The sequence below is a fragment of the Pipistrellus hanaki genome (genome assembly GCF_964339955.1).
Source record: "Pipistrellus hanaki genome assembly, chromosome: 6".
Taxonomy (NCBI): Eukaryota; Metazoa; Chordata; class Mammalia; order Chiroptera; family Vespertilionidae; genus Pipistrellus; species Pipistrellus hanaki.
The window spans coordinates 53,692,263-53,696,440 of record NC_140508.1 but is presented as its reverse complement, the minus strand read 5'-3'; positions in this window follow the sequence as shown (position 1 = coordinate 53,696,440).

Genomic DNA, 4,178 nt, shown 5'->3' with positions numbered 1-4,178 from the left:
ACGGATCACATGCCTCTATTCAGTTCAGTCACGTGTGTTCACACTGACAAGTACTGCCTGGCGTGCTGGCGCCCCCACCTAAAGGGCGCGTCAAACCTGCTGCTCTCGGGAGGCCGGGAAGCCCATTGGAGGAGAAAGCGCCCCGTGCAGTTGCTCCACCAGCATCCAAACCTGGGGGTGATTAGGCAGAAACCCCAAGATGGGAGAGGCTGAACAGCCTTCGACAGATGGCGGATGGCTCATCGTCTCCGCTCAGCCTGTGAGTGAGCTTTAAGTTCTTCCTCTCAAACACGAGCCACCCCTCCCCCCACCCTCACTCCAGTCTCCACAGAAAATGGGTGGCTCAGACCTCGCTGGTTTGGCTCAGTGGATAGAGCCTGTGGATTGAAAGGTTGTGGGTTGAATTCCAGTCAAGGGCACACACCTTGGTTGCAGGCTTGACCCCCGAGAGGCAACCAATCGATGTGTCTCTCTCACATAGATGTTTCTCTCTCTCCCTCCTCCATCTCCCCCTTACTTCTACTCCTTTAAAAAAAAAAAAGTCAACGGAAAAATATCCTTGGGTGAAGATTAACAAAAAAAAAAAGAAACCGGGTGGCTCAGATCACGGAGGCAGGAGACAGTAGTGAGAAAAAGACACAGACACAGAGAGAGACTGTTGTCCCCGGCACACACAGAGGCGGACATCTTCAGCAGGTGACGTGTGCATGCCCACAAAAGCTGCTGTCAGTCTCGCCCTCCTGCAGTCCACCACCGTGCCCAAGTCCTTGGCCCTTACCTGCTCCTCCCACTCCCTCCTTCACACGACTGACTGTTACCTGGCCACCCCAGTCACATCTCACCTAGTGTCATTATTCTTGTCCTTATCTTTAAAAAAAAAAGACTCCATCTCCCCAAATAAACAGCAAGACTATTGCTTATACAAATGGGTAATATTTTAGGTGGAAATGCCCTTTTGTTAGAAATTTCCCTGGATATGCCTAAACCGGTTTGGCTCAGTGGATAGAGCATCGGCTTGAGGACTGAAGGGTTCGATTCCAGTCAAGGGCATGTACCTTGGTTGTGGGCACATCCCCAGTAAGGGGTGTGCAGGAGGCAGCTGATAGATGTTTCTCTCTCATTGATGTTTCTAGCTCTCTATCCCTCTCTCTTCCTCTCTGTAAAAAATCAATAAGATATATTTAAAAAAAAAAAGAAATTTCCCTGGATAAATTTTCATCTTGCACCCTTCCTGGCGGTTCCCTTGCGCAATCTCAACCTTACAGCATTGGGGGAGGGGAGGGTTGGGGAGGAGGGAGAAAAGGGGGTGCTGATGAGGCCTGTGCCTTAGGTCTGCCAGGCCTGTCATTATTGCATTAGCGGAGGGCGCCCAGGGCTTCCGCCAAGGCGCTCACGTGGGCGTGAGCTTCGCGCTCCACCTGTCAGCGTTGGTTTTTCTTTGCTGAGGAATAACATGCACAGCCCCCAAGGCCCGATTTTAATTACAAGGCGTTCCCGGAGTTCTGACAACACTTCAATCTGTGGCCGTCCTGCTGGCATCTGCCACGACGCACCCGGCTCCCCACGCGGCTGCCTGCCAGCCAGGCTCCGGACGCACTGAGGGCGGCTCCTTTCCCGGGACACCGAGCACGTCGGAGCCAGAGACGGGAAGGCGTGTGGTCACCCTGACTTGGACGGTTGAGGACAAGATGAGGCAGAGGACAGTGTGGGGACAGGGGTGCTGGGGACATCCCCGCAGGGCCTCCTCTGTGGGGGCGGCGCTCCCTGAGCTAGGTGGGGACAGGACAGGGCGTATCAGTTCTTTTTTCTTTTTTCTTTTATTGATTTTTTGTTTTTAGAGAGGAAGGGAGAGGGATAGAGAAATAGAAACATCGATGAGAGAGAAACATCGACCAGCTGACTTCTGCAAACCCCCCCCCTCCCCCCCCACTGGGGATGTGTCCGCAACCAAGGTACATGCCCTTGTCCAGAATCAAACCCGGGACCTTTCAGTCTGCAGGCTAATGCTCTATCCACTGAGCCAAACCGGTTTTGGCCTTGTTATCAGTGCTTTCTGCCAAAGAGCTCCACTCACGCTGTCCTGAACCTGAGACCTCAGCCTCTGGGGCGTGGCCCCAGCTCTGCAACCACATTACTCTCTGCTGTTTGTCCATCTCTCCACGTGTGCCACCCTCACCTACAGCCCCTGGACTCCTCAGCTGTAAAACTTGACTCCCCGTTGGTGGGCAGCTGTGGACTCAGGGTTTTGCTTTGCTTCCGCACTTGGACAGTCACATGGGCTGTGACGGGGCGGGGTGGGAGCTGCCTGTGTCTGAGGCCGTGGGCCGTGGTCGGCTGGAGCAGGCGTGCGGATACTTCTGGTTCGGGCAATGCAGGTAGTCCCATCTGCAGTCACCCGCTGCCTTTCGTGTGGTGTTTCCACGGAAGTCCTTTTTCGCAGATAAATGAAAATGTCCTAAAACTGCTCTTGGGCTTTTTCTCTCTCCCTGGACTTGGGAAGCCATCTCATCGTGTCTTTGATCCTCCACCTGTCCCTTCGCTGCCACCAAAGACCACGCTGAGACCAAGCACGACGAGAAAAGACCAAGAGCGCCGAGACACCAAGGTGCTGCCGGGGAGGGAAAGCAGACACCGGGTCTCCATCTCGGCTCCCTGGCATTCGGGTGGATCACTACTGGGGGGTCTTGTATTTGGCAGTCATTTGCTGGGACGGGGGCGGGGACTCCTTATGGGGGGGACTGGTATCTCGTGGGTGGGACCAGGATGCTGCCAAATAACGACCCCCCAACAGTGATCTGCCCCATCCTCCCCGAAGTCCCAGACTTTCACAGCAGGAGCTGTGGAGCTAAAAACAGGGTGTTTGGGTAATGAAGGCAGCCTGCCTGCTCCCTTCTCCGGGCTAAATTATTCCAATCCCGTCAGCAGTTTTCCATAAACTGTGTCTGCCAGGATCTCCCTCTTCTGTGCACACGGAGGATTCATCGTCTCTCCCTCTGGAGCTCGGCGTCCAGAGCTGAGCCCACGCGTACACCGAGCACAGTCAGCGCCGAGGCCCCAGGGAGCAGTGCGGCTGCTGGAGAGGGAGCCTGTGCAGGGATGCACTCAGGCCACGGCTCTCAGACCACCGATGCGGCTCTCAGACCCCACAGGCGCATCTCACGGCACAGACGGGACACGAGGCCACGCACTGTTTGCGGGCACTGAAACCGACAGGCCCTTTCTTATCAGCAGCGGAATCGTCCGGCTCAGAGGTCACATCTCACCCTGAATCCACCGTCTTGGTCCACAAGGACAGGAGCCAGCAGCCAGATCTCCCATGGCTGTGAAAGACTTCCCTCTCACTGGCCGGGGAGCTTTCCCGGATCCCCTTCTCAGTGCGAGGTGTGTGCCAGGCACTCGCAGGGCAAAGGGTTCCTGTCGCTGAGGAGCTTCTGCTCTTACGGGGGCACAGGCCAGTAGACGGTGCAGGAGTGAGGTGCAGGTCTGCAGGTGTGGTGGTCGGGTAGACGGGGGCGGCGTGCTAACGGTAGCGGGAACAAACGGAGCCTTGGGGACACCTTGCTTTGTGTACAGGCATGTGCCTGGCTGCACGGGGACCTGTCCTGCTGGCGGGAGGCCGGTGGACCCTGGGTGACGCTGGAGAGATGGAAGAGCAGTGACGGAAGCTGAGCCATCCAGCCTTCGACCGTGCTAGAAAGGGGAGACTTCTAGGAAAGCTCTGCTTTCTCAGATGGGCCGTGAACTTGTCACTTGCCTGCTGCTCCCGGGTCCTCTAGCCGGGCGTTGTCTGGGACCGACACTGTGCCAGGAGCCATGGCCGTTTACCGAGACAGACAGGGCTAAAATACTGCTCCCTCTTCCCCCCACCTCCCAGCCCCGCCCCTGGGGCCTGCAGCAGCGGGGACGTCCAGGCTTGTAGGGACCTGGTTATCCCTCCCCTGGTGAGTACGCAGTTCCCGGAGCAAATGTGACCCGGCAGAGGCCCGCATTTGAATGGTGTCCCTCTCGCTGTTTTCCTAGAGCTGCTGTGGATTGACTGGAAAACTCCCCGTCTCCACACCCACGAAAACAGAGTTACCGGAACCGGGAGTAGAGAGACACCCCCGGCTTTTTAAGCAGGTCAGCGGGGTGGCTGATGGCCCCCACTTCCCTCAGACACACTCGCGGGACACTGGGAC